Source organism: Canis lupus, chromosome 21, assembly GCF_048164855.1.
Source record: "Canis lupus baileyi chromosome 21, mCanLup2.hap1, whole genome shotgun sequence".
Lineage (NCBI taxonomy): Eukaryota > Metazoa > Chordata > Mammalia > Carnivora > Canidae > Canis > Canis lupus.
Window position 1 is genome coordinate 6,506,635 of NC_132858.1, and position 12,583 is coordinate 6,519,217.

General features: G+C 40.9%; 1 protein-coding gene across 26 annotated transcripts in view; it reads left to right on the forward strand.

The window, feature by feature from the left end:
• Positions 1–12,583, forward strand: part of PPP6R3 (protein phosphatase 6 regulatory subunit 3) — a 144,170-nt gene that overhangs the window by 44,669 nt on the left and 86,918 nt on the right. For 23 of the 26 annotated variants that reach the window (XR_012013702.1, XR_012013707.1, XR_012013709.1 and 20 more), the window contains exon 2: positions 2,151–2,303. The exons of 1 other annotated variant lie outside the window; for it this stretch is intronic. The gene's annotated coding sequence lies outside the window, so the exon portion shown is untranslated. Of the gene's footprint in view, positions 1–2,150; positions 2,304–7,974; positions 8,111–12,583 lie in introns of all 26 variants that reach the window. 2 more of the 26 variants (XR_012013703.1, XR_012013704.1) reach the window with 2 other exon arrangements.

The window sequence follows — 12,583 nt, forward strand, 5'->3', positions numbered from 1 at the left end:
GCTCATCATCCTGTCATACGCCGAGCTGGCAGGGATGGGAGAGGGTGAAGATATTTAGGGATCTAAATGTTCAGTGAATAACTTTCTCAGCCTGTACTCCTTTTGCTCCCTTTCAACACCTCTCTAATTTGGTTGCCTTCTCCTGGTCCTTGTGGATTGTGTCTTTAAGGCAAAACAACCAAAATAGTCTTTTTACTGTAGATCTAGAGGCATTTCAATGTGTATTTGACATACACTCTTTACTCAAGAGGCCCACGGCTACACTCAGACACTCTTCCATTCTATTTGCCGTGGTTTGGTCTTGTTTCTCATGTTCTCACACTTTAGAATGACTATATTTCTTACCATCAGTATTATAGACCCACTCTTTTCCCTCATTAGCCCAAGTGAAAAGAGTATGAGCAATTATACAAACACCTTATTCCAGAAAAATGGATTAAGTCTCAGCACACTTGTTACTATTTAATAAGCACCCAGGTTCATAATGCCATGAGCACATTTGATAACTGTTTTTTTTTCTTTTGGCTTCCCTGAATATGGAGTGTGCAGCATGGTGAGGCAGGCAGGCAGGTTGGTCCAACTCTGCTGGGAGCCTGTGATCTACCTACTGGTGGGGGGAGTGAGTGATCTTCGCTCCTGGAAGAAACAACTGCAGATCATCTCTGAGGGTCCTACAACCACTCATTTAAATGCTAAATTGTGTGTGTGCGTGCGTGCGTAAGTGTACATTTTGTGATGCATGTAAATTCATCGGATTCTTAAAAGGACCTGGAACCCTGGGCACACAGAAGGTTGGGATGGGGCTAGAATTACCTGCAACATTTAGTGATACACTTTTTATAATAACACGTTAGCCTTGTTATGCCTGAGGACTGTAATAGCACATGATGGCACATGATGTCTTAAAATTTAAAGCAGAAATTTAGTTGGTCAATTTTTTCAAGCGTTTGTTTAGAAAGCATTTGACTGGTAAAATGTTTTATGTTTAGAATTAAATAATTTCTTAAGCTGGGTTTGTTACTGTTGGTTGATTCAATTTATTGTTTCTTTTTTTATTATTAAAGATTTTATTTATTTATTCATGAGAGTCACAGAGAGATAGGCAGAGGGAAAAGCAGGTGGGGAGCCTGATGTGGGACTCAATCCCAGAACCCTGAGTCAAAGGCAGATGCTCAACCACTAAGCCACCCAGGTGCCCCTCAAGTTATTGTTTTAATAAGAAGTCAGCAGTCAGCATTGTTTCTGTTATCTTATTTGATGGAAAACATTGGCTTGAGTGTAGTGAGTTTTATGGAAGAAACATATCCAATGAACAGCATTATGTTTTGAGATGCCTTGTAGACTGTCTTCTTACAGGATTTCTAATTAGCATATTGTCCATAATTTGAATCTTTTCCTGCAGTGTTATCCATAAAGTGCCTTGGAAAATGGTTTATAGTCCTTTCATGTGTAGTGTTTGATTAATTGACATTAGAGACACAGTTTGACTATAGCTAGTACTTCAGTGACCTCAATATTCTGCTTTCATTTCCTGGTGAAAGTTATGGTGTTTAAAGGTATTAACATGGGGCTACTTGGCGGCTACTTTTAAAATTTGATTTAGTATTTTAAAATATGGTGCCATCACAGTCAACCCTGTGTTGGGTAAGAATATCATTGATGTTTTCATAACATAAAGATAAGAACATTTATATGTTCTTACTGATAGTGCTATTATGGTGTCTGTGTTTCTGGGTTATTGTTTAGTGTAGGGTAAAAACTGAGGCAGAGGGATGATAGTGCCTTTCCTCCTCTCCTTTTTTTTTTTTTTTTAAGATTTTATTTATTTATTCATGAGAGACCAGAGAGAGAGAGAGAGAGAGAGGCAGAGACACAGGCAGAGGAAGTAGCAGGCTTCATGCAGGGAGCCTGATATGGGACTTGATCCCGGGTCTCCAGGATCACACCCTGGGCCGAAGGTGGTGCTAAATCACTGAGCCACCCAGGCTGCCCCCTCCCCCTATTTTCACATAGAAAAAATTTCAGTTAACTAGAACTGTTTGATCTTCTGAGATTCTGTGAATCAGGACCTTCAACCAGTATCTTTAATGTCAGATGTCACCAGACCAAAACAGAACATGCTGTGAAAATATGCTCTTTTTTCTTTACAGGAGAGCTTCTGTTTTGCTTCCACATCCCACTTTACCTCTGGCTAGTCTGCTAATGCAGTGAATTGGAAGACAACTGTTACCAGCATAACCTGTAATGGGCAAGGAGCCACAGAGAAGAAAACATTTCTTTTAATTTTTAAACTTGGTTGAAAGGTAAGACCATTGAAATTATCAGGAGTTTCCTTCCATGAGTTCATCAAGGAAGGCAGTGTTCTTTTGTGAGACCCTGGAGTCTAGGTCGACCAGGGCCAGACCAGGTACAGTATGGTTCTGTGGCAGTGTGGTATTTTTAGCAAGTTAAATAGCCTCTGTAGTTTGCTCTTGCAAGTTTTGGAATCTACAGCACACACGATGTGTGGGTTTCCTCATTTCCTAGGGGAGTTGATCTGGGTCCCAAGGATAAGCCAGGCCTAGCAAGCTGAAGGAGCACACAGAGAATGACTGGTTCTTCAGACTCAGCGGCTGCTTCTAGGTCACCTGGAAGTATGTGTGTGCTGGCACAAGAGAGATTGAGCTTGGGTTGTTTTGTTTTACACCAGCCAAAGGCCATCTCTCTCTGGCTTTTAGCTAGCCATCTGACTGCTTTCAAGTCTTAATTGCTATCATTTTAGAACTCTTTACTGAAACTTTTTCTTAAACATCGGAGGTTAATTTTGCGTATTTGATAGTTGGCACCTCAGAAAGTGGTCCAGTAGGGTCTTTGGAGGATGTGACACATTTTTAATCCATTTTCATTTGCTCCATTGTATCTTGAAGAAAAGGTGGGCATAAACCACTTAATTATATACAGTTCAAGCTTCTTTATCTCAGGAGATAGTCTAGTTATGGTGCTATAGCAGCTCTCTGCTTTTCATCCCAAGGCAGTTTTTCCTTCAGCCCCTCATAAATGACTCTCCTCCCCCTTCTGGCCTCTCTCCGTGCTTATGCAGTGAAGCACCACCTCCTGGGCCTCCTGATATTCAGGATTCTTACATAAATCTTCTGACTTGTCCAGCTTTTTCTCTGTAAAAATCCTGACGGGGAGAATTCTCCTCTAAGTATTCATTCACCTCTTGGTGCCTTGTCTGGTAAGGCACCTTTTTTTGGGGAGTAGGGGTGTCCAGCTGTTTCTTCTCTTTCTCTGCCCCGGGTTACATTCTAACCCTGTGGGTAAAGCCACTTCCATTTCCCACCTGCCTGACTGTGTGGAAGAATTCATCCCAAGTTGAGGGTTCAGATTTGAGAAAGTCGGGACCACATGCTTACAACTGTGGTCTGACCATGTAGGCCCATTGATTATAATAAAGAAAGTGGTTTATGATGCACATGAGCTGTTATTCTGCCTTTTGATCAGCTGGTTCAGAGCTGGGAGTAACAGGAAGAGGGGGCACAAATTTCAGGGCCCCCAAAGACCTCCATCTTGAATTCAGCTGGTTATTTTATAGGTTGTACCTCTTTTTTCTGTTTATGGGACTGTTGTCTGTTTGTAAATTGTAATAGTTACCCACTTTTCATTGTGGGTATTGTGACACTATCAAAGAATGATTTTTAAAGCTGTTTCAATAATACCATACAACTGTAAAAAATTGAGATATAATTGACATACAACATGTGAATTTTACTGTATTTTATTTTATTTTTTTTAAAGATTTTATTTATTCATGAGAGACACAGAGAGAGAGAGAGAGAGAGGCAGAGACACAGGCAGAGGGAGAAGCAGGCTCCATGCAGGGAGCCCGATGTGTGATTCGATCCCGGGTCTCCAGGATCATGCTGTGGGCTGAAGGCAGCACTAAACCGCTGAGCCACCCAGGCTGCCCAATATGTGAATTTTAGGCACACAACATAGTGAATTGATATTTGTATATATTTTGAAATGATCACCACAGGAAGTCTAGTTGACATTCATCATCACACAGTTTTTTCTTGGGGTGAGAACTTTTTTTTTTTTTTTTTAAGACCAGGAGTTGGGGGGCAGCCCGAGTGGCTCAGCGGTTTAGCACCGCCTTCGGCCCAGGGTGTGATCCTGGAGACCTGGGATCGAGTCCCACATCGGGCTCCCTGCATGGAGCCTGCTTCTCCCTCTGCCTGTGTCTCTGCCTCTTGCTCTCTCTCTCTGTGTCTCTCGTGAATAAATAAATAATAAAATTAAAAAAAAAAAAAAAAAAGACAAGGAGTTGGGGAGGGGCAAAAGGGGAGAGAGAGAATCTTAAGCAGGCTTCATGCTCTCTGAGGAGCTAGACACGGGGCTCAATTTCACAACCCTGAGATTATGACTGGAGCCAAAATCAAGAGTCAAGGGCACTTGGGTAGCTCAGTCAGTTCAGCATCTGACTCTTGGTTTTGGCTCTGTTAGTGATCTTGGGGTCATGGGATTGAGCCCTAGTAGCAGACTCCACACTCAGTGGGAGGTCTGCTTGGGATTCTCTTTCTTTCTTGCCCTCCCTCTGTCCTTGCCCCTGCTCGCGTGCATGGTCTCTCAAATAAATAAATTTTAAAAATAAATAAAATTTTTAGTAAAACAACAAAAAACAAAATCAGGAGTCAGATGCTTACCCAACTGAGCCACCAGATGCCTCTGTAATGGGAACTTTTAAGATCTCTCACAGTGACTTTCAAATACATAATTCAGTATTATTATTAACTGTAGTCACAATGCTGTACATTTCATGACTTATTCTATGACTTGAAGAGTCTGTACCTTTTGACCTTCACCCATTTTGTCCACCCCCCCATCATACGGTTTTATTATTATTCTCTGTATTTGATTACCCTTTTACTAGGGCTCAGCTCTTTTTCTACCTTATTGGCAAATCTTTCTGTATTGTTTCAATTTCTCTGTGGCCACTCCTTTGTGAACTCTTAGAATATCTCAATTAGTGAAATAAGTCAATCGGAGAAGGACAAACATTATATGTTCTCATTCATTTGGGGAATATAAATAATAGTGAAAGGGAATATAAGAGAAGTGAGAAGAAATGTGTGGGAAATATCAGAAAGGGAGACAGAACATAAAGACTCCTAACTCTGGGAAACAAACTAGAGGCGGTAGACGGGGAGGAGGGTGGGGGGTGGGGGTGAATGGGTGACGGGCACTGAGGGGGGCACTTGACGGGATGAGCACTGGGTGTTATTCTGTATTTTGGCAAGTTGAACACCAATAAAAAATAAATTTATTATTTAAAAAAATCTCAATTATTTTAGCGTTATTTTTTTTCTTTGAGTACATTTAAGCATTCCACAAGCAAGGATTTTTGACTTCTACTTGATATTTTTAGTACTTTTTACACAATAGGTATCATTAATTGTATAGTGGTAGGGCTAAAATTTCAGAAACATTTCTTAGGATGACATTTTTAGGACTTTCTCCCTCTCATTTTGTTTTTGTTTTATTTTGTTCTTTGCTGATGACTCTTAGTTGTGGCAATGGATAGAACAATTCCTTACCATTAGCTGTATTCCTTCTGTTTCTTTTTTTCACTCCCTCTGTTCATCATATGCTGTCTGATGCCAGGTGAATTCTTCTCTTAGGAAGTTATCCATTAGTCTCTAGGAGTCCTAGAATCAGTACCAGGTGGTAGAGAAGGATTCCCAAAGAGGAGCAGCATTGTAAATATAGGGTCCTTTAGACAGGGTTTATCAAGGCCCAGATAGGAAATTTTTTTTTTTAATTTTTTATTTATTTATGATAGTCACAGAGAGAGAGAGAGAGAGAGAGAGAGAGAGAGGCAGAGGGAGAAGCAGGCTCCATGCACTGGGAGCCCGATGTGGGATTCGATCCCGGGTCTCCAGGATCGCGCCCTGGGCCAAAGGCAGGTGCCAAACCGCTGCGCCACCCAGGGATCCCCAGATAGGAAATATTTTAGGTTTTGCAGACCACAAGGCAAAAAGGAGAATATTGTATCGGTATTTACATAACAGAGGAAATTTTCACAGATATTATTGATGGAATTAAAAATTTAAGAGTACTTGAGTTCAATATTCTATAATACAGATCTATTAATGAGAAGAATGGAATTCTTTTTCTAGGGGGATACCATTTCACCTAAATGGTGTTCATAGCCAGACTTCCCCTCTCAAACTCTATTGTAAATGTTCATCTAATCTATTAATGCTGCTATAATGAGATTTTACATATTTCATCTTTGAAAATATCTTTTTACACAAATAGGTACTGCCACATTCTGATATCAGTTCTAAAAGCATGTATATTCATTACTTGGAAGGCATTTATAGAATTCTATTAGATTCTTCTCTTAGTGTTTGTCTTTTAGCATGTCATTACATTGTAGATTGATTACTTCTAGTTGATGGTTAGGAAAATTCTCATTTGTATAGCTGTATGAATTTTGCAATAGGATAATTTCCTTTACATTTGCATTAAGGTCTGAAAAATTCTTTTAACTGTAGTTTGAGCTAAAAAAAATGTACCCACTGCAAATTTGTATGGAAACAGAGATCTCACTTCAATTTTAGGTTCTGACAACATGGGAAGGGTATGAAGCAGTTTGAATTTATGATCCTAACAAAGTTAGTAGTGAAATGACCTTACCACTGCAGCAGGTTTGCAGACCAGTGCTGATTAGCCTTGTAGTTTTAGGTTGAATTCACTAAGAAGCCTCAAGACTTAAGCCAATGCCAATTTTCAGAGCCATTCAGGGCTTAGCAGTAGTGGTTGAGGGTTATTCTCTCATTCAGAAAGATTTCAGTCTTGACTCTGAGCTCAAAAAGTTGCAGAAGACATTAACCCTTGCTAAAAGCCATTATGCTGCTTGCTGGTGATAGGAAAAGTCAGGGTCGGATGACAGGTCTGGAGAGTAAATGAGGTTCGCTGTTGATGTTACCAGTACAGTAACACATGAGGAATTTAAAAAACCTCTCAAAGGACCTGCTGATGAAAATCAAGAACTGTAAACTTTGAACAGTACATTTTCACAAGTTTTGTAAATTTGTCCAATTAAGCCGTTTTTTGCTCTACATGTTATTTTACCATTATCAGCTGTAACACGTCACTCATGGCCGAACTCTGCTACACACTGTAGTGACTTTGTCTAGCTTTTCTGAAAACACCTGGCCTGTGGCTGTTTTGTGTGGGCTCTTAAAGACTCATTTGTCATCATGTCAAATGCCTCAAATAAATAACAGCTGAGCTGCATCGGTCATATCTGTGAACTCCTCAAGAGTCCAAAGGAAAACTATCCTTGGCTTCCTTGCCATATGGCTAATAAGCTACTTGGAGACCAGCTCTGCTTGAGGTTTCATTTTCATCTTCTATTTTTGTGAAGAAATTTTCCTGTTACAAGATAATCCAGTTAAAAGCTTAAATGTTTCTGACACATGCCTTCCTATGCGTTGGGAATACTCTGATGACTGCGTGGTCTGGAAGTGTGGACATAACATTATGTTCTCTTAGTACAGGTATGGTGTCGTTACATTGCAGACACAGCACTTTGCCATCTGATTTTGTGACATAAGAATCACCGTCCCACTCTGTCTTACAAACACAACTTGTGAAGTCTGGTTTTTCTTTTCTTGTTTTGATTTGTTGGGGATGCAAGGATAATAAAATAAGTGTTGCAGTTCAACATTTTGCCCCAAGTTAGGACTGTGTCATCGTGATCCAGCGAGCAGCAGTGCAGAGTGATAAGTACCCTCAGGTGGTCTCTGCCACGCTCAACTCTGCCTTCGTAGTGTGACAGCAGCCAGAGGCAGGATTTAAGTGGATGTTGTGCCTGTGATTCAGGAAAACTTACTTGAATTTGAAAGATTTTTCATAAGTCATGGAATAATAGTCTTCTGATTCCCCCCCAACCAATTAAAAATCTGAAAATCATTCTTTGCTCAGGAGCTGCATAAAAATAGGTGGCAGACCAGATTTGGCAACTTCAGTACTGTACCCCCAGGTCCCAGGTCTCTGGAGTTGGCTCACATGCTGATGGCAGAAAGAATGAAGTGAAAAAAAGGACCTAAATGTGAAAAAGGTACCCTTGTGGTTTTTGCTCTCGTTTGCTTGGCTTGTTCTGTTTCTTTGTTTGCTTGTTTTTTATACACAGACTCTTAAGTATATGCAGCTACTTCCTATCTTTACATATGAGTGGGCAGCTTAGCTAATCTTTCACAATGTCTTGATTTCAGACTGAGCCTACGTTTGTAGAGCCCTTATTAAGTGCCAGGATTGTAGTAAATACTTTTATATTTTCATTTCTTTCATAATATCTTATCATACTTGGGTATATAGTTTATATAGGTGCATAGTTTAAAAGTCAAACAGTACCACAAAATTTACAATAAAAAATAATAGTCATCTGCTCCATCTTTCCTATCCTTTCCTTTCCTCATCCCTTAATCATGTAGTAGGGGCCACTACCTTTATCTCTTAGCTGTTTTCTCACATTTACTTCCTTTCATATTTCTAAGTCGTGTGCCTATAGCTGTTTCTAATCTAGCTGACTTCTGACAATGAAGGTGAAAGTTTAGCTTTTACACGCACAGCTTCTTTCCCTCCCCCATCTTCTAACATAGTTTAAGCTCAACTTTGGTTAAAATCAGTATAAAAGTATGTATATCTTGGTTAATTATTCCCTAGGTCTCTGACTTAATTAGTAAAATTCTTCTCAGCATGGTCACATATATCTGGCACATAGATCTCCTGTGTGGATACATCCTTTTCAGAGCCCTCTGTCTCATGCATGCCTCGCTCCCGGCAGATTCCTCTTGACTTCATCTGTAGTGGCAAGTGTTATCTTACTTTTCTTCTGAGAGTTATCTTTGCTTCTTAGTGTGTGGGATCCCTGGTTCCATGTATTCCATGTCTTCCCATCATGCTTATTGCCATGCCTTTTTATATATTGTTTTAAGATTTTATTTTTAAGTACTTTTTTTAAGTTTTTTTTTTTTTTTTTTTTTTTTTTTTTTTTTTTTAACAGAGAGAAAGAGAACACAGGCCAGAGAGTGGCAGGCAGAGGGAGATGGAGTGGGAGAAGCAGGCTCTCTATTGAGCAGGGAGCCCTGTGTGGCTCAATCCCAGGACCCTGGGATCATGACCTGAACCAAAGGCAGATGCTGAACTGACTGAGCTACCCAGACGCCCTTATTTTTAAGTACTTTGTACTCTCATCATGGAGCTTGAACCCACAACCCTGAGATTCAGCGTTCCATGCTCTACAGACTGAGCCAGCCAGGCACCCCTCCTGGCTTACTGCAAAGCTTTGGTGGAGCCCATTTTCTGGTAGCTTTTTGAGAAAGTGTGAATGTATCTTTCTGACCTTCCATGTCAGAAAATGTTCTTTTCTAGAATTGCTATTGAGGAAGCTGATATTCTGATTTTCAGTCCTTTTTTGAGTGTTTTTTTCCTCATGAGAAAAGTTGAGATATGTCTTTATCCCTGATACTTTGAATTTTCACACTGTGCCTTAGAGGTCTGTTTCACCACTCACTGTGATAGGATCTGTAAGTCCTAGATGGGAGAGTCCTATTCTTTACACTGGGGAGGTTTTGTTTTTTTTTTTTTTTTTGGTGAGGCAGGTGATTGTGGATTTTAATATATTCTTCTACAACTTATGTTATTTGGACGTTGGATTTCTGAATTATTTCTCTATTTTCTGTACTTTCATACATTTATTGGCATTTTTTTCTTTTTTTACTTTATTGCTGTCTTGCTTGAGTTGTCAGAGGAGTAGAAGATTGTGTTTACCCAGTAAACATCTGGAACGTTGTGTAATCTTTTCATTTTCTTGTTGAGGCCCCATGTCAGCGCCAATAAAGCCATGCCTTTTATATCAAATGGACTTGAGAAGAGATTTATGAAGCAGCACGGCCATCACTTAGTATTGCCTTCCTTTCCTGAAGGAGACAACCATCTAGGCTTTGGCCAGAGTTCCTTCAGGCTTGGGGCATTGTGTATGTTCACAGCCACAACCTTTAGCCTCATCTTTTTTTTTTTTTTTTTTTTTTAAATGTTTATTTATTTATGATAGTCACACACACAGAGAGAGAGAGAGAGTGGCAGAGACACAGGCAGAGGGAGAAGCAGGCTCCATGCACCGGGAGCCCGACGTGGGATTCGATCCCGGGTCTCCAGGATCGCGCCCCGGGCCAAAGGCAGGCGCTAAACCGCTGCGCCACCCAGGGTTCCCTTTAGCCTCATCTTTAATGAGTTCTTGCTGTAACTACTCACACATCATCTATATTTTTCACTCATTGGCTCTCATTTTATGTTTGGGACCTATAAATAATAGTATAAAAGAGCTTTAAGATAGAAAGCTAGTTCTTTTATCCCCGGTGATGAGTCTCTTTGCGTGGTCATCTCTTTAGGTACCACGTGGTTGGCAGTCTCTTCCTCCTTCCAGAACAGGGTGTGGTATTGCCTGGCAGAAGGTGATTTGCCTAGGAAGGCTACAGTAGGATTAGATCTTCCATGGTCCTAGACAAGATTCATCTGACTTTATTCTGAGGTTGCTTTGTTTTTAGTCACATCAGAATATGACTTAATGTTGAGCTTCAGTCAGCTAAAATCTTTGGACCTACTTCCGTCTAACTTGACCAGCTCTTTCTAGCTTATGCCTCGGTTCTTCTGTCACTGCTCTATTGCCAGGGCCTTCCCCTGTAGCTGCAGACTTCAGAACTGTTCTGTGCTGTGCCAGGTGACTGCTGCCTCTTTTTGTTTGTTTGTTGTAGTTTTATGGTTTTATTAACACAAATACAACGTGCACATGAGCTGTCTATTCATTTTCTTTGCTCTGCAGCCTGGCATTGGGATTGGTGGTTCTGATGGCCAGCTGAGCCACCCTTTGTACAGTGACTTTGTGGTTCTTGGAGAAGACATGTGAGCAATCTCTGCACAGTGAAATTGGTTGCACATCAGCAGCACTTCAAACTCCTTGATGTTGTGGACTATGAACTTTTGGAAGCCGCTGTATTGTCTTGTTGCTCCCATAACCAGTGTAGGACATCAAAAGCTTGTCCTTGAATCTTCGGTATACCCTCCTGCCAGTGCTTCTGGGTTTCTGCCAGTTGAATTTAATTTTGACATATCAGTCTGATTTGTGCTGGTTAAACTTACTGATCTTTTTAATGATATTGGGCTTCCCTAGAGGTCTGAGGGCAGCTCTAATGCTGGACAGGAGGCGGCTGCTGCCTCCACAGGCAGCACTGGGGAAGAGAGCAGCAGCCACCCTCTTGCTCTCCAGTTATATGTTGTTTCTGTCTGATGTTTGATGCCAATTTGTTGATTCTCCTACTGGCTTTTAGAGATTCAGAGAATCCTGGAGCTTGAGATGAAAAATCCGCTGTTAGAGCCCATAAGAATTTTCTGATGTGACTTTGATGGTATCACCCTCTCTTATCCTTGCTTGTTTGCATGTGCAGTCTCTCCCCACTCTCTGCCCCCACCCCCCCCATGGGTGTACATACACAATACCTAGATGCAGCTGGGTTTTTGCCTTCATTCTTTTGATCTCAGGCTTCTGGCAAGAACTTGGTCACCATGGTGTCCCCCTAATTACTTGTCTTTTTTTCTTCCCAACCCCTCAGTCTCACTTTGAAAAGATTCACAAACCTTGTTCCTAGTAAAGTGTTATGCTTTACATATACTTAGACTAAAGTTTTTGAAATTGTGGAAATTATGCATAGAAATGCATATACAGGGACACCCAGGTGGTTCGGTGGTTGAGTGTCTGCCTTTGGCTCAGGTTATGATCCTGGGGTCCTGGGATCAAGTTCTGCATCAGCCTCCCCACAGGGAGCCTGCTCTCCCCTCTGTCTCTGCCTTTCTCTGTGTCTCTCATGAATAAATAAATAAAATCTTAAAAAAAAAAAGAAATGCATATACATTTGCGTTTTCATGATACTTTGTACAGGAACGCATTACTTGATTTAATGCGGACCAGGTGACAGAAAAAAGACTGGGTTTTCCCTAGCAGTTGGCTCTTTTTTTTTTTTTTTTTTTTTTTTTTTAGCAGTTGGCTTTTTAATGTAAAAGTGAAGTAGCTGATGACATTGCAGCATGTGCCCTGCCCAGCCTCTGAGTGCTAGATTTGGAGTGAGCTCCAATATGGGGGTGATGTTTGCTTTCTGAGGGTCATGTATTTCCCAGGCAGCTCAGAATTCCAAAGGCAAGCCATAAATTTGTATCATCTGATACCACAAAGTATAGCCACGATTGAAGAAAACATGAAAATCGGGTTTTGCAGAGGCAGAATCATGGTTGATGCTGGAAGAAGAGAGGTAGTTTAGTGGGAAATCTTTAGGGGATGCTTTGGTTTTCAGAGTGGAGGCTGTTGCAGGGCTCTCCAACTTCTGTGGGTTCTGATAGAGGCTTCTGGATGGGTTGCTCACTCTTAGGCTTCTCTGTCTCCAGTACATCTGCTGCATTGTAGACAGTTCGTATATAAAGTACACATCTGACGCTGCTTATTTGCCTCTTCTTACTGGATTCTCCCGCTTATGTCTTCCCA